Source organism: Colias philodice, chromosome 12 (genome assembly GCF_061535455.1).
Source record: "Colias philodice isolate Cphi_HAF_F1 chromosome 12, ilColPhil1 Martin Lab GWU primary, whole genome shotgun sequence".
Lineage (NCBI taxonomy): Eukaryota > Metazoa > Arthropoda > Insecta > Lepidoptera > Pieridae > Colias > Colias philodice.
This window is the reverse complement of record NC_143097.1, coordinates 8,627,834-8,646,823: the sequence shown is the minus strand read 5'-3', so window position 1 is coordinate 8,646,823 and position 18,990 is coordinate 8,627,834. Positions and strand designations below refer to the sequence as shown.

General features: G+C 32.3%; 1 protein-coding gene and 1 long non-coding RNA gene across 4 annotated transcripts in view; both read right to left on the bottom strand.

Moving 5' to 3' along the window:
* Positions 1–18,990, bottom strand: part of Elys (AT hook containing transcription factor 1 homolog) — a 108,821-nt gene that overhangs the window by 30,176 nt on the left and 59,655 nt on the right. The gene's annotated exons all lie outside the window — the stretch shown is intronic.
* On the bottom strand, positions 904–18,704 carry LOC149484200 (uncharacterized). Of its 2 annotated transcripts, XR_016316394.1 has the most exons (6): positions 18,667–18,704; positions 18,290–18,401; positions 2,462–2,523; positions 2,096–2,247; positions 1,668–1,811; positions 904–1,263 (listed from the first exon to the last, which is right to left on the bottom strand). It is a non-coding gene; the product is annotated as an uncharacterized LOC149484200 (long non-coding RNA). The 2 variants fall into 2 exon arrangements; XR_016316395.1 differs by lacking the exons at positions 18,290–18,401; positions 18,667–18,704 and adding an exon at positions 2,612–2,813 and having other exon boundaries at positions 908–1,263.

The following is an 18,990-nucleotide window of genomic DNA, read 5'->3' as shown; positions in this document are numbered from 1 at the left end:
GTTTTAATTTCATTGAACATATTCATATATACCTACAAATAATGATTACCTCTTGTCTTGTTTAAAAACTAACAAAAAACTGAATTATATAAACAAGTTCTCCTGTGGAGTGTAGCTGATATTAAAATTATTAAATGTTAAGTAGGTAGGTAGTTCGTTATGTAAAACCTCGAAGATAATAGTTTGTTATCGTTATTTTTTCTTATCTAGTTACATTAAATTGACTTTGTTGATTTTTAATTGAAGTTGTTTTCTCAATAATTCTAGTCCCTTAGGTATTTTAGTAATTTAGCTGCAAGCCAATAATTTAAATAGTAGTTAGGACCATTAATATTACTTAGTTAAAATCTTAAAATTTTCATTTGTCAATATCATTCATCAGTGTTTTTTTTTTAATTCTATCATTTTATAATCCTCGTAGTGCCTTTTGTAATTTATGTACCTACTGAATTAAGTGTTAGGAAGTTATACCTAAGTTTATTATAAAAAAATAAAAATATAGTTATTTATATCAGTTCCATCTGTCGGTTTGCAATGATTAATTTGTTAAGTTCTTCATACACTATTTATTGAATCGAACATGTGAATAATGATTTAGTAGTTCATTTCTATGTGTTTCTATGGCATACTTAGATCATTAAGTAAATGGCATAAGAAAAAGCTAATTTTAAGTAGGTAATAAGTACTAAACATTGTCTTGTGTAGTAGATGATAGGCAATTTATCTAATCAAAACTTTAATTATTTCAATAATAAAACGGCTATCTTCATAGATTATTTACATATTATATCAAAATTTAGTTTCATAAAATCAATAATAATAATTATTTTTGAATTGCGAATAAAACAACAATAATTGAAACTAAAATGGTTTTATTAATATGACTAAGTATATTATTCAACTAATGGTAACAGTAATACATTTTTTCATACAACTTAAATAAAATCTATACATAAAAAAAACGTAGGAAAATACATTTGAATATTTTTTGGGTGCGATTTACAAAATAATAATCGAAGCAAAAAATATGCTACCCCGGGCTAGACGTAAACAGTAGTGCATGGATAAACTTAAAATTTTGAATAAATATTATAAAAACAGGTCGGATCAACATATTAAAGGCTACACATATAATATAACATCTTGCTAAGACCAATAGGAGCGTAACAATGCGGATAAAGCCACGGAGCACGATGGTGGTCTGTTTCGTGCTTTCACGTGTTTCTTCTTAGTGACGCTGCTTTGAGCACCTGGCGCGTCTGGCTGAAATTGTTTAAAATATAAATACATATTTTTGTTATCCTTTTTCACATGCATGAGTATGAGTATCAATCAAAAATCAAGAATAGTCCATAATAAAGATTAGATTGAAATTCAATTTATGAATAGAATATATATATATTATGAATTCTTGAAAGTCACAACTTTGGTTTTTAACAGCGATGTTTATTATAAAACTTATTGTTTGTGACGAGAGTTTTATAGTTAGAAATTAAAGATTTTAATGTATTTTACAACAAATATAGTTAATAGTATAAATTTATAAAAAAATATATTTTGTTCTAATAGTAACAGAGGTTGCATTGAGGAAACTATTTTTGATCAATACTTTATGTAGTTTGATCGTTTCATAAACAAAAATTAGGCCAAAAATATAATTAACATACTTAACTGGTGATTCCATTTTGTACTGATACAAAGCCTGTTTTATATATGTACAATATTTTGACTTCAATTATTCCTTTTATTGGTTGTGTCATTCCTCCTCCTGATGAAACTGTCTTTATGTTATAGAGTAATTTATGGCATTTCTGAAAAAAAAAATCCACATTTAATGAAAACCTTCAATTTGTCAAAACTAAATCAAATAATTGGGACCACCACATTGCAGGCAGCTTTCAAATAAAAAAAAAGAATTCTCAAAATCGGTTTTCTCAGTGAAAAATTATGATGTAACAACGCGAAAAAGAGAATAAGTCCAATTTCGAAGTCGATTAAAATGTAAATTTAATCATGATGTGTTATTTATTACATTTATGCAGTTTAAATGTTTCACAAACAGGAATTTGGTCAATAAATATATTATGTACTTAACTTGATATTTTTTCTCATCAAAACTTTATATGTAATGTAAAATATTTTGCCCTCAAGTCCTTTTATTGGTAAAATAAGTAGTATCTTTCTTCCTATGGATGAAACTGGTCTTTTATATTTTCCTATTTCTACTGGGAATCAATTGTGGCGTTTCTGAAAAAAAAAAAAAACATTTATAAAATATTTGATTATCCTCATTTTTTATCACTGGCAATAATTTTAAACGTTTTAATACACTTTTTTTAAATTTATTGAGAGTTTTGCATCCATACTTTTGTTATCTAAACTTAATCAAGATATTATGTTTTTTTAATGCTCCTTTTTAGACAAACAGGGAATTATGCCAAACAAATATAATATACTTAACTTGTGATTTAATGTTGTCATATTAAACCTATTCTTTTGTGTTGTTTGTCCGTCTTCTGCGATCTGGAAAATATGAAATATATGAAATATTATATAAGTTGTATCATAAATTTAGAAAGATAATAAGAAGATTATAAAAGATAATATAAACCTATGACAAATATCCGCAAAAAGGAACACTGTTTTCAATTTTTTTGACTGGCAGCGAGGTGTTTCACATCATACTGAGCAAATTATATCTGAAACTTTCTGTATTAATGCAAAACTACCACCTCCTCCTTTATCCAGGCTTGGGACTGGCTGCGATGAGGTAGAATAAAATAATCTCATAAAATTTATTCTATTCACCCTCAAACACAGGCGGAGTTACCTAACTACCGTCTAAGTACTCGATATACACTAATTACTACTATTATACTTAACTATAAAAGAAATAAAAATTGTAAAGTGTGTATATGATTGACACGTGTTTAAGTAAAGCGTTATGCGTGTAATAAAATAAAATTAAATAAATATAACCATGATTCTATCAAAAATACATACACGTAAATAAAATGTATGAATAAAATATCTACATTCTACATCAATAATTTACACGATCTAAACTAATTTACTCTAGTCTATATACCTATAAACTAAACTTAATTGATTTTATGTACACAAAAATATAGTTTGTGTTGTGCATGTAAGTTTATGTTAAAAAACAAAATTGATTGATCTACATAGAAAATTGAAGCATAGCGAGACAAAATATTTAAATATTACTGTAAAATGCGCTCAGCGAATGTAAAAGTACGATATTAGAAGTAATGATGTAGCGCGTTGTACTGTAAATATACGTCGGACGTGATGCAATTTATAAAAATGAAATGATAGCCCTTCGAATATAGAATAACGATGGATCATGAAAGACGATAGCGGGCGCTTTTAGTCCAACGGAAGGAATGGATCCGCGGACGGTACCGGGCCGGTGTCGGGCGGAGCTGCGCGCGAGCGGCCTCGCTCGGCGGCGAGACGTGGCCGGGCCGGCGCGCGCCGCGGCGGGCGCAGCAGCGGCTCTGTCGCAGAGGTGAGTGCGGTGCCCTAAGTCGCTTTGCATTGGCGCTGCGTCGCGCCTGCAGTGATGGCGGTGGCTAGATGTAGACAGTGTCGAAACAATAGAATATTACGATTGATAATGCGGGGCGTTTCTCTCAAGTTATATGTATTAATATTTATATTACATCTCATATTATAATATGTCATAATTGTGCTAACCTAACCAAAATATTTGCGTATTTGAAAAAAAAATGGACAGATCACGGATACACAAAATAAAAACAATTTTATGTTCCTATAAATAATTGTTATTTATTTTAAGTATCAAATTTGATAAATGTTTTTATTTTTTTTATTTTTATTAAGAATTTCCAACAAAGAAAACATAATTTATAAACTCTTAATAGTTAATACTAAAATAGCTTATCGTATAATAACAATATATGTTTCTTTACTTATAGGAAATTACAACAATCGTATATTTAAACGGATAACGAAGTTAGTTTAATGAAAAAATGAAATACAATTTCTGATGCAGGAAATACAAACAAACAAATAATAATTTACCAAAGTAGATCCAAAACAAATTTGCAATAATATCGTTTTTACTAATATTACTAATTACTAATTAAAAAACTAATGCTGACTACTATTATTTGTAAATAGTATGGTGCTTATCGACATGTTTCATTGAAATGTTTATTAAGAATACGCTTGAATACCGCAAGTGAATTGTGAAATATATCAATTTCACGCGACTTTGCTGCAACAACGTTGTACTCATGGGTAAGTCTAACTATTGGGGAATGCTTCCATAAGTTTGTTCGAAATGGAGGAGTTCTGAGTATAGCGCAGGGATATCGAGGGATCCTGGCGGGGACATTAATACATATTCTGCCCAATAATTCAGAAGAATCAATACAATTATTAATTATTTTATATAAGAAAAATATATCTAACGTAATATTGTACGTCGAGATTTTAAGCTCAACATCTTGAAGTTATTGAGTCTGTCCAGATAACTTGTGCAGGTTTTACCAATTCCAGTTCTGAATGCTAGATAACGGACCAGTAATTTTTGTAAACGCTCGATCCGAATTATATGCGTTTGATAAGATGGGTTCCAGACTGTACAACAATACTCCAGACGACTACGAACGAAGTTGTTGTAAAGTACAAGCGCTGTTTTAGGATCCTTGAATTCTTTGGAGCACGGTAGGATGAAGCCAAGCGATCGATATGATGCAGCCAATATGTTGTAGTAGTGAGATGTAAAACGTAATTGTTGAGTGAATGTTATCACTATCATGTAAACAAAATTTAAATGGACATGTTTATTAATATTATTTTATTAATATACCGTGAAATATTCACAAAACGAAAGATGTCGTTTACTTTAAAAGTCAAAGCAGTATCATGAAAGGTCGGGAACCTTCAGATGCTGGGAAATGTTACCCAGGCATTTTTTTTTCTCTTTTTCATATAAATCGCATTTTACTTTTCCAAAAAGCTGATACATCTCAGTAAAATAAGCATTCTTTCGATTTCTTTTGCTGCAAAGATTTCGTAGTGGGATTATGTTGTAGGCAATAAAAAGACAAAAAAAGCAAAACAGAATATTGTTCATTGACTATTAAATAAAAATAATCATACTTTTACATTTAAGTTGTGCTTTAAATTCAGTGATTTAACTTTATTTATGGTTATTTCCGAGATACCAAATTAGGCTTATTTTTCCGAAATTAACCGAATAGAAATAATATTTATTAACTATCAAATTATGTGGTAATATAAAATGTGCTAACCCTAAGCTTCTTTTGATGCTGAGCAATGTTGTAAAATATAGATCGCTACATTATTAGGTAATTTTGCCCATCATTGTAACTTTTGTTTAAAACAACCTTCAGTGGTTAGTTATAATATTTCAAACGTTATTTAATGACATATTATGAGTAAAAGAAACCTGTGTTTTCGCCATCATGCACAAACTATCAACTTGAATTTTCACCATTTTTTTTTCCCGCGAATTGACACATGATATTCAATGAGTTACAACAAGTTGCTGATTTAAATTAGCGACACACACAATAGGCAGTGTTGACAGACAAATTAACCAACTATTTTACACCAAATACTTTGAATATTGCCAAAGTATGAAGGTATTTTAACAATTTAAAAATTAACTTATGAATTGATCTTCGGGCAAAGATATCCCTTGGTAATAAAATCACAATAAGACACTATGCATTTTCGAAGTAATTATGATATTGATTAATTGTTTTTGATAATGTAGTTTTTTTTTGCGTTGGAAAATATTCAAGAATATGGTTATCATACTAACAAAAGATGTTTTCAACTCTTAGAGTATTTCATACATTTTACATTGTCTTAATAAAATATTGTAAATAACAAAAACTTATAGGTGATACGTAAACATAAATGTTCTACTTATGTATCTAATAAAAACTAAAATTATATTTTATAGATATATTATATGCATGTGAAAAAAGCAATTGATTGTACTTAGTTAGTACATATAACAATTCTTCAGTTCTCGATAGGTTTGGAGTTTGTACGATAACCGTACTTACTACATAGTCACTTTAATTATTTTAAGCAAGCAAGCAATGAAATGTTTCAAATTACAAAATAAATAACCAGTCGACCAGCTGTATTCCAACATTAGGTACATTAAGATAAAATGTATTTTACATAATGATAGTATGTACTTTATATACAATGCTTTCTTAATATTACAGGTTAACGTTGACTTTTTTTTAAATTACACATAGTATAAACTATAACGTATTAAGAAGAATTTAGAGAAGATATAAAGAAGAGAAAGAAGAATAGGCACAGTGGTGTAATTAAATAACACGAAACGAAAAGGGCGAGTTACATAAGAAGGTATAGCGAAAAAATAGAAGAGTTGCCTGATACTTTAATTCAATAAAGTTTCTCTCGAAGAAGAGAAGGCAGAGTAAAAGTAAGGAAGAAAGTTTTTATTTTTGCAATACGAATTACAATATTATAACTTTAATTTATTTTAAAATAACTGTTGACAACGTAACGTGTATGTTAATATATTTTTTTTTCATAAGTACATAATAATCGACAACCAACATTTGTTTTAAACTTTAGTTCCATTTAAAACGAGATGAAAGAATAAATTTATACGAATACATTTTTTTATACTAAATTATAAAATAAATCTTGATCTTGCTTGATTGAGGTGATTCAAAATACTGGAATTACTAAATAAACGCTATTCACATATATATCGAACTATTCCACCATACTTCAATATTGAATACAGTCAAGTATTTTTATGTAGGTAAATTAAAATTCATTAACTCCACTTGCTTGCAGGATCCGTGCGATCAACCCCACCGGGTGAGACCCTTTTGGGAAGCCCAGCGAGTGCGATCAGCAACCGGATAGAATTCATGTTCTTGTTTGGATGTCGTTTCAGAAAATATTATCATACAAATCAATCATAAAAGCATAGCCTTCAGTGTTGTATTTGATGTCGTTAATATTAGGATTTTAGTTTCATGTTCGTTCGGTTATAATTTGCACTTCAGTTTAGTTCCAAAACTTTGTGACCTCACATACGACGGCAACTGGATCATAATGCCATTTTTTTTAATTACATATATTATATTTACCGTGAACTTTCACTGTGATAGTCAATTTTCTTTGGCTTTTATCAAGGATTTTGTCCACTTACGACGTTTCCTTTGGTGAACAGAAAATTTCTTTTGTCAGCTTCGAGACATTTTTGGAGTGAGAAAAAGTCATCATGTCACTCATGTTTGTTTGGCTATTGCGTCTGACCAATGTTTTCATTGCTTTCTATAATAGTAAAATGGCTATGACTGTTTATTATAATAGTAAAATGGCTATTTTAATTAGATAACGTATGTAATTCCAGTATTTGTTTCTTGTTTCGTTGATGCGGCAAATATATTCTTGATGTTCTATCATTATTACTTTTTCGTTTTTTTTTGTTATTTTTTTTTTGTTCTTTTTAGTGTTTTTTTTGTCTTTTTTGTATATTTCTTTTTTTCTGATATTTTTTTTTGTTTTTGTTCTTTTTTGTGTGTTTTTTTTTGTATATTTCTTTTTTCTGATATTTTTTATGTATTTTTTTTGGTAGCTATTAAACAATTTGCCGTTTTAAATAGAATAATTAAAAATACATTTTAATTTATGCAAATTAAAGGCATACGAAATAATCTAAGAAGTAAAAATTCCACCCTTTATATTATTTACGTTAGTAACAAACGCTTGAATTTATTCGATGTGATGAATAACCATATTCTTGTTACAATATTTTTTACATAAAATACTCGTAAATGCATATATGCATGCTTTGCGCAGGTGTGATTATTATAATATATAATCTGTAATCAAAGTTTCAATTTATGAGGATTCGGGTATAATTTACAATTTAAGTACTGAAAATGTTGTATATTATTATACCCAATCATAAGCTTTGCTTTGAATAGAAAAGAGGAGACAAGATGTACCTCTTATGTTTTATGGTGCTGAGTTTATATTTCGATACTTATAATAAAATAATGTTGATGATTGTTCCTTTATCTCCTCAAGAAGCATAGGGCTTCAGTATATAGTTCATTCAGTAGATAAATAATAAATTAATACTAATAAAATATTCATAGATAAATTAATATAGTGGTTGGGTACTGAAAATGTGATGATTGGCGTACAATGGGTCATCAGCTTTGCTTTGAAGAACACTTCAAGCAAAGAGAGACAAGATGTGCTACCAATGCTTTATGGTATCGAGTTTGTATTTTGATAAATAATAAATTAATACTAAAAAAAATATTCATAGGTAAATTAATATAGTGGTTGGGTACTGAAAATGTGATGATTGGCGTACAATGGGTCATCAGCTTTGCTTTGAAGAACACTTCAAGCAAAGAGAGACGAGATGTGATACCAATGCTTTATGGTATCGAGTTTGTATTTTGATAAATAATAAATTAATACTAAAAAAATATTCATAGGTAAATTAATATAGTGGTTGGGTACTGAAAATGTGATGATTGGCGTACAATGGGTCATCAGCTTTGCTTTGAAGAACACTTCAAGCAAAGAGAGACAAGATGTGCTACCAATGCTTTATGGTATCGAGTTTGTATTTTGATAAATAATAAATTAATACTAAAAAAATATTCATAGGTATATTAATATAGTGGTTGGGTACTGAAAATGTGATGATTGGCGTACAATGGGTCATCAGCTTTGCTTTGAAGAACACTTCAAGCAAAGAGAGACGAGATGTGCTACCAATGCTTTATGGTATCGAGTTTGTATTTTGATAAATAATAAATTAATACTAAAAAAAATATTCATAGGTAAATTAATATAGTGGTTGGGTACTGAAAATGTGATGATTGGCGTACAATGGGTCATCAGCTTTGCTTTGAAGAACACTTCAAGCAAAGAGAGACGAGATGTGCTACCAATGCTTTATGGCATCGAGTTTGTATTTTGATAAATAATAATACGAATAAAATATTCATAGATAAATTAATAAAGTAATTGGGTACTGAAAATGTGATGATTGGCGTACAATGGGTCATCAGCTTTGCTTTGAAGAACACTTCATGCAAATTTTTAAATTGTTAAAATACCTTCATACTTTGGCAACATTCAAAGTATTTGGTGTAAAATAGTTGGTTAATTTGTCTGTCAACACTGCCTATTGTGTGTGTCGCTAATTTAAATCAGCAACTTGTTGTAACTCATTTGAATATCATGTGTCATTTCGCGGGAAAAAAAAAATGGTGAAAATTCAAGTTGATAGTTTGTGCATGATGGCGAAAACACAGGTTTCTTTTACTCATAATATGTCATTAAATAACGTTTGAAATATTATAACTACCACTGAAGGTTGTTTTAAACAAAAGTTACAATGATGGGCAAAATTACCTAATAATGTAGCGATCTATATTTTACAACATTGCTCAGCATCAAAAGAAGCTTAGGGTTAGCACATTTTATATTACCACATAATTTGATAGTTAATAAATATTATTTCTATTCGGTTAATTTCGGAAAAATAAGCCTAATTTGGTATCTCGGAAATAACCATAAATAAAGTTAAATCACTGAATTTAAAGCACAACTTAAATGTAAAAGTATGATTATTTTTATTTAATAGTCAATGAACAATATTCTGTTTTGCTTTTTTTGTCTTTTTATTGCCTACAACATAATCCCACTACGAAATCTTTGCAGCAAAAGAAATCGAAAGAATGCTCATTTTACTGAGATGTACCAGCTTTTTGGAAAAGTAAAATGTGATTTATATGAAAAAGAAAAAAAAATGCCTGGGTAACATTTCCCAGCATCTGAAGGTTCCCGACCTTTCATGATACTGCTTTGACGTTTAAAGTAAACAACATCTTTCGTTTTGTGAATATTTCTCGGTATATTAATAAAATAATATTAATAATCATATCCATTTAAATTTTGTTTACATGATAGTGATAACATTCACTCAACATTTATCAAATTTGATACTTAGAATAAATAACAATTATTTATAGGAACATAAAATTGTTTTTATTTTGTGTATCCGTGATCTGTCCATTTTTTTTCAAATACGCAAATATTTTGGTTAGGTTAGCACAATTATGACATATTATATGAGATGTAATATAAATATTAATACATACAACTTGAGAGAAACGCCCCGCATTATCAATCGTAATATTCTATTGTTTCGACACTGTCTACATCTAGTCACCGCCATCACTGCAGGCGCGACGCAGCGCCAATGCAAAGCGACTTAGGGCACCGCACTCACCTCTGCGACAGAGTCGCTCCTGCGCCTTCCACGGCCGGCCGCCGGCTCCGGAACTCACGACCTACCGCCTTGCAGAGGACTCTCGACACGCATTTCCACCTGTCACCGAGCCGATAAGGTCCATTCAAATCCATTTAAATTCCTATGAACCAAGCAGCTGCTATGACTTTACATATCCATTATAACATTATTATATATAAGAAAAGTTCAGTCAATTTTATAAATTACTGTCACCGCCACTGACATATAAATACTCGACAATGCGCATACAACCTTAAAACCAATAACAAACTTATACATTCGCTCTCGCATTTTACTTTAATACAAATAATTTGTTACACAGTGTTTCAACTTTAACGTAGAATCAATTCGTTTTTTAATGTTAGCGTCGTGATGATAAGAGTTCATAAAAAAATACGCACAATGTAAACGTTGGCAACATGATTTGATTTTAATAATTGATTTCTGATATAGAACGGAGGTGAACAATTTCATTCCAGGAAGCCGAGTGTGTAATGCTTGCAAGTGTAACTCGTCAATCTACCAAGCAAAGTGAATAGTGTAATGCATGGTGGGAAATCCCTAAAGTAACTGTGGAATGACGACGTTATTTACGTAAGGTTTACCGTTAATTAATTTTTCCCTATGTACAAGAAGCATTAAATCGTTCCTATCCCGTACGCGACCTAATGCCACGTACAACTGTCCGTGACTAAATACGTCCGATCTTAAATCTATGCCGACCCTATTAATAGTTTGACCTTGACTCTTATGAATGGTCATTGCATAACACACCTGAAGGGGAAATTGCAATCGACACATTTCTATTGGACTATTATGATCAATGGGGGCTTTAAACATGATTCGCGGTATAAAAAACAATTCGGCTATTCCCGGTTTGCGAACTGTTATTAATCGAGGTGAAGTCGCTACGATTATAACTTTTGTACCATTAACTAAATGATCTGAAAAACTAAGGTTACGAATTATTATACAAATACATCCTACTTTTAAAGTGAGATCGTGTTCTGGTATACCTTTAGGGTGCATACTATTCAACACGTCTACGCCTAAATACAATTCGTCAGTGTCATCCGTAGCCGTTTTATCTACTGAATAGAAATGTAAAAGGTCGCCTGGCAAACGGTCTAATACAGTCCTATTTATTTCTCTAATATTGGAGTTGTGTGTCGAAAGAATGGCCCTACCTATACAAACTTCTGGCTCGTTTTCTAAAAGGAAATCCGAAAATACAAAATTAATTAACTCATTTAAATCAGTAGTAAATGATAAAAGTGAAAGGTCTATTAAATTTTGACAAGATCTACCGACCTTTACCGAATGTAAAGGCAAATTATTTGAACCTATTTGAAGTAAAAAATCGGAAAATACACTATCTTCACTACACCTCTGAGGTGTAGTTAGTGAAAACGTCTTTAAACTCTGCCATAAGGGCGATGATTTTACTGAAGCATTAAATATATCTGAATGACACTTGGCGTTCGTAACTACGGGCGGAATCTGACGAAAATCTCCGGCAAAAATGATAACCTTTCCCCCGAAACTTTTATTAGACTTTGTCAAGTCTTGCAAAGACCTATCTAACAAATGAATGAGGTACTTGTGTACCATCGGCGCTTCGTCGTAAATGATTAAATCGGAGTGTAGTATGAGTTCAGCTCTCTGGGTTCCGTTTGTTACATACCAATAGCCTAAATCGTCAATAGCGCTTAACGGATACTTAAACATACTGTGCGCAGTCATACCGCCGTCATAGTTCTGCGCGGCAATACCTGAACTCGCTGTGCATAAAACTACACCGTTGAGTACGCCCCTCACGTACGCTGCTATCGTATTTAATAGCAACGTTTTACCAGTGCCTGCCGGACCGTCTATATAAATAGCACTTTCGTTACTATTGCGAAAACCGTGATCAGTGAGCAAATTTTGCACATATTCGAACACTTGCCGCTGGTCATGAGACAGCTTGGGCGTCCAAACATCCACAAATTCGCGTAACCCGTCTGCATCGTGTAGAGCCTTCTCACGACCTAGTTCGGTGGTGTCATCGTGCGCGTCAGGCAAACCTTGCTCTAACAAACACGAACCATGTTTTCGCAATAGACGGTCAATTTGAACCAAGGCCTGGGTGTACGCTCTATCCGGATCGTTATTTACGCGGTTAAGTATATCTTCAGCTAGCTCATTTTTAAATTTTTCCCACAGTGTCGCTACTGCTACCCCGTTAACAGCCAATAATACGAAAAAGTTACGCAGGCGTGGTCCGGTCAAAAAACATGAAGCTTCCTGCATAGCTATCTCGTATTCGGCTTCATCGTTGGCGATACCAACGGCTTTAGCGGCCTCCTGGAATGTGTTACAATTTGGACCACCCAAGAGATACAGATCCCTGTAACTACGGCAGGGGTGTAAAGCTAACAGTAATCTTAAATAAAATTGTTCACCTCTGTTGGGCGCGACCCAAAATAAACGCGTCACTATTTCTCCCCTCTGTCTTTTCGTCAAAAATTTGCCGTTGGTCATATTATAAATGGTTGTATTTTTTGTTGAGGGGCGGCTGGAATGAACGATATACCTCTCGTAAAAATCTAAATATGTCAAACTATCGAATTCTTCACCGAGGGGACGATTAAAATACGTGATGAGATCCGAATTTGAATTTTGAACAGCACGCGATTCATTTCCCGCCTTAAAAAAAATAGACTGATGATTTTCTAAATGAACATCTAACATCTTTACAGTGGGCTCACGTCCCGTAACGTCAAACTCAAAAACTCTCCAAGCAGCCTCACCAGAACCGATGTATCGTTTTGTGACGTACTGTTCTATTTCGTTATTTTTTAGTTCTTCTGGAACAATAGCGACTCGAGCCTCGTCTGGACCTTTAGTCATATATTTAAAGAGATATTTAACGACTGTTCGAGTGGAAACTGATTCTAAATTTAAATGGCAATCGTATCTAAGAAGAAGTGCAGCGTTGTATGGTACTATCCACAAATCACTAATTTCTACATCCCTCCCTCTGTATTTAATGGTGGCTGTATTTTTACTGTTACGCTTTAAGTTAATAAACCCTTTATCATTACAATATGTGACTTCTGTCTCTGGTTTTGGGAAATAGCTTGTACATTTTTTTTTTTCACTATCCCAACATTTTAAATCTGTCCTATGCGGCGGACCGCATGGACCATGTACCATGTAATCTAAAACAGCTTTTCTTAATTTTCCATCAACTTCTGAAGCGTCAGGAATATCTGCTCTAATAAATTTATCCACATCAGTACCGTGAACGGGGCCACCACCCTCGACTGCAAAACAGATATGAGCGTGTGGTAATCCCCGTTTTTGGAACTCTATTACATATAAAATATAAACAATTTTACCAAACCAAACCCCTGTGCGTAGATCCCTCAAAAGTTGTTGCAATTTAATGTTAAAAACTCTAGCACAAATTGAAGGCGTATTATGATGACCTGTTATTGAATTTTGTATTTCAGGCCATTTAGGATTGCAAGTTAAAGTTAAAAGAAAAGAAGGCAATCCTAATCTGTTAACTACTGCCATAGCATCCATATACTTTTGCTTCATATATCTAGGCCCCCCAGTGTAACTACTTGGCAAATAGACTCTACCAGGCACAACCCCACCCTCTCCTCGAATAGTCTCATCTACACTGATCTGCTGTAAAACTGACTCTACTTCTCTTAATGGAGCGGAACGGAGAGCATTATCCGTGTTACCTTTTTGGATGTTATACAGGTAACGAAGTCTTTCTTCTAAAATCCTACATTGCATATCAACTAACCACTCTTCGGACAAACGATTAAAATCGTTGAAACGGGATTCGCTCAGAAGGAGACATCTAACATATTTGTTTTGGGTTAGTTTTGCTCCATTATTGTCCGTTTTGTTAGGAAACCATCCAGGGTTACCGTGCGGATACAATAATGGATATTGAAAAGTTTCATATAGGGGATGCATTATATCTACTGTGTGAGGCTTTTTGTCTCCAATTTTCCAGATTGCAATGGCGCGAGGAATGTAACGCTCCTGCTCATTGCTTATAATGGCAGCAATCTCGTTGCCTAAAGGCATATCACCGAGAATGTTGCCATGTGTGCGTCGTGTGGTGTGCTCAAAAATGAGGTGTGCGTGGTCGGATGGTTCTTGGCTCAGCCGCTTGAAGCACTCTATATAAGGGTTGTGATTATGCAAGAAATTTGTAATCGATCGAATGACAGTTAAATCTAAATTTAAATTTGTAGCGAGGCTCTCTCGCTCACTGTTATCATAGATGTAAAGTCCAGCCGGATTAGTAGTTTCTGAGTACGCAAGATCGAAAACTCTGTGATAAACCCTCCCTTGAATTTTTAAAAATGATACCCCCGTTGTCGGATGTTGAAATCCGTGTGAAACGCCTAAAGCACTAAAAGCAAATAAATTATTATAAGCCCTAGGTTTATGCAAAAAAGAAGGAAAGCTATAAAATGGTTCATTTAAAGGCGGGAAATTTTGAACGTTATAAGCGCCAGCCCCACAGCACCACTTGATACGATTCTTTTCCTCAAAGAACAATCTAGCATTACAGTGCCTACACAAAAACGCTTCCCTATCTAATAATGAAATGTTTTTAAAACTATACAATTTGACGACAGTTAAGCCGTCGCCACTCTTTGTACCTATTAAATTGTTGGAATTCCGTAATTCCACGTCTAGATTTCGATTAATCTGATTGTACTTATCTACCGCTTGCCTATTAATCTCTGGATTACTTTGACTAAACTTCTGACTGGCCTGCCTATGAACCTCGGGATTGCTCTCGTTATATTTTTGAACTGCTTGCCTATGAATCTCGGGATTGCTTTCGTTATATTTCTGAACCGCCTGCCTATGGATCTCGGGATGATTCTTATTATATTTTGTGACCGCTTTTAAATGAGAATTTGCATCTATAGATCGCCTACCTGGTCGTCCCCTCTTACGTTCTGCTTCTACTGAATTTACTGATGAACTATCCGAATCTACGTTTATATTGTTTTCTTTGTGTGCTTTAGATTTATTGTATTTAACCGGTCTACCGCGTTTCCTACCTACATTACTAACATCGGGTAATTTTGTTATGCAGACAACGGGTGTCAGTGTTGTTAATTTAGGGTCGCGAATATTTTGAATTAAAACTTTTGGTTTTAGGGAATTTAATTTAGGGTCATATTTTGGGGGTATACCTTTATTAACTAAAACTATCGGTTTTAAATTAGACAATTTAGGGTCGTCTACAATAACTAATTGGTCGTCTACATTTACTAATTGGTTGTCTACACTAACTAATTCATTAATAATATTTGCACTATGAAAATGATTTAAAATAATTTTATGAATTTGATATTGACTACCAAACGCCGGATTCCAAAACAAAAACTTTGCAAGAGTATCTAAATTATTGCACTGAAAGAGACGTGCGGCTCCTACCGAATACGAGTTATGGACGTATTTATTATTCGCGTCTACTTTATGGCTATTAAAGATAAAATATGTATTATTTGACCTCCAAAAAGATATCGTATTATTAGCGCCGGTGAAAAGGTAGCTATGTGTGGAGTCGTTGTGTGCAGTGTGAAATATTTTATTTTTTAGGATTAATTTTAATTGTAAAGTGTAAGTGGCTATGTCGCTGTCACATGTGGGAAACAGTCCGTTGTCGATCCAACTATCGTTGTCTGCCATCGATTTAATTTTAGCCAAATAGGTCCCTACACGTATATCAGAAGGCAACTCTTCAGGATATAAATGAGGATGATGATGCGCAACCCCAAGTGGTCTTACTTGAATATATAACATATCACCAAATTCTAAAATAGTGTCTATATTTTCCTGAGAAAATACGGCTCTATTTAGAATAGAAGAATAAATAGCCGCGCATGTTGCCATCGCGACACATTGTGCGTTGTTACCCTTAAACCGGGGATCGGCTTGATGCGTTGACCCTTTAATAATAATTTGACCGATTAAAATAATTATAAAAACAGAATGACATTTTATCAGGTCAGTAGAAACATATTTATAATGCCGCACAATTTATAATTTGTTAAGCAAATTGAAATGTTCCAAACAAAAAATAATGCATTGTATCTATGATTTATAAAATACAAATCCGTATTCAATATGTCAAAGAAAATATCCCTAATGAAATTACCATTCCATTTATAAAATTTCGTAACACAAAAATATCAAGTTGATTAGATATCGGTTGAGATCCAAGATGTAAAAGGAGTCGAAACTACTCTAAAAAAATACTAAACTCGCTACGAAATATGAATAAAATGTGGCGTACTGGCGTCATTGTAGGTACCTTACCCCGCAATCTATAAAAAAAATATTCGCTACGATCTATGTACGTTTCAGTATAATATTATTATATTATGTACTCGTATAATCATACATATCTTGAATTATTTGAAATTTTAATTTTAATCCTATCAAAACTATGCATGTACCTACTTACGTAATATTATGATGTATTGGTAATTATAAAATCATAATATATAGTATCACTACATAGTATAAAACAAAGTCGCTTTCCCTGTCCCTATGTCCCTTTGTACGCTTAAATCTTTGAAACTACGCAATAGATTTTGATGCGGTTTTTTTTAATAGATAGAGTGATTCAAGAGGAAGGTTTATATGTATAATAACATCCATTAAATAGTGGAGAAGTACTGTTATTTTTGAGGTTTCTAATGTGATGTCGTAAATAATTACATTTTTTCCGCTTACATTGCAAACTCAGGCTGAACCCTACGAGTTTTATCAAAATAATTTACTAAGTATTGTACACATTGAAAAGATCTACAGAAAAGTCCGCGATGGTATATGTCTATCTCTTATGGATAACCCACAATAACTTTTTTTTGTCATTTACTTTTTACGACAAATAATGGCTAATTTTCGAAGCGATTTTAACCAATACAGCATTAATCCTTAGCCAATTAAATACCTTGAATACATTGTTCATTTAATATAGAACTATATGGCCCTTTACACCGTATGATTTAAGTGAATATTTTCGAAGATATTACAGATTTAAAAATTGCGGGACGTAGTGTTTGCGACGGTACCGGCCGGCCGCCCGGCCATATATTTTATACCCGTGCATATAATTTAACTTCGCGACATAATGTGAATAATGCATTGAAATTAAACCGAAAATATAATAATTTATACAGATAAGCTTTACAAAATATTTTATTGAAAAGAAAATAGGTAGGTATGTATGCGTATAACATACGTCAATACAAAACATAGATATAATATGTGTTTGAATGATCAGAGACAATTTCATGATTTACAATCATTAATATTTTTACTATTTAAGGATATTTACAATTTTGAATGAATTACCTAATAATAAATTTATTTTCATAATAAATGTAACTATCACACAAAATGGCGACCGACACCCGTGCCGCACGAGGCGCGCGCCGCGCGGCTCGACCGCTCGTCGCGCGCGTTGCCGGTTTGCGATTCCCGCGCATTTCGATTTACAACAAATTTGGAAAAAATAATATTACATTTACGGACTTACCTACTATATTTATACATTAAATCTTCTATTCTATTTTATGTTAAAGAAAATGACTTTATTCTGTAATCGATTAGGTACGTAGCTATTAGCTACCCTACCTACCTAATAATTTTTTTAACATATTAGGTAGGTATACCTATTATATGTACAATTATTTATTTCAGATGTTGAACATTAGATACCAATTTTAGAAAAAATCTTGGAATAATAATTATGAGAAGTATCTTTTTAATTAGAACATTTCAATTTGCACAAAAAAAGATAATACTGATTGATTGCCTAACAGAGCCCTATAAAAATATGTATCAGTATTAATTATTCAACCTAATATGAATAAAGCTTACCGGTAGCGATGCACGCCATTGCTGCTGCGTTGCCGCCGTTGTTGTCGCTAGATGCTTGAAACATGTTGAGAGGCACGAGGTCACGTAGAATCACGAAGTTAACGAAAAGATACTGAAAACAATATGTGAATATATTAAAAACAAAGCATTAAACAAAAGAAATCTTGTTTTCATTAAAACAAACCGTTGAAAAAAAAACAAAAGAATAAATCGTCATGAATTGAAATGAAGTCACCGGTACTTTTTGAAATTACCTAAAGAAATATATTTAATTGTAAGTTAGTAAAAATATATAAAGAAAACAATAAAATTCAAATCATTATTCCCTCAAGTACAATATGAGACCAATAATTAATAATAAATGTAAATCGACTTACCCTGCGAACAGACGAATTGTTAATGGAAGAGAAATGGCGGCTGGCGCGGGCGCGGGGCGTTTTTAATTTCCCACCGGAAGTAAAAATAATTGCAAACATTACGAAAAAAGTGGGAATAGACAATATATAGAATAGACAATTTCACAGTTTTGTAATTTTTTCATAATTAAAATATATTTTAATTAATAAGAGATATTTAAAATACGTAATCTATTCTTAAAAAATATATTAATATGTATAACAATAAAATAATTTAGAAACATTGATATCCAACTGTTAGTAAAGGGTCTAATTTATGTTTTTTTTTTTATTTTCATATTCAAT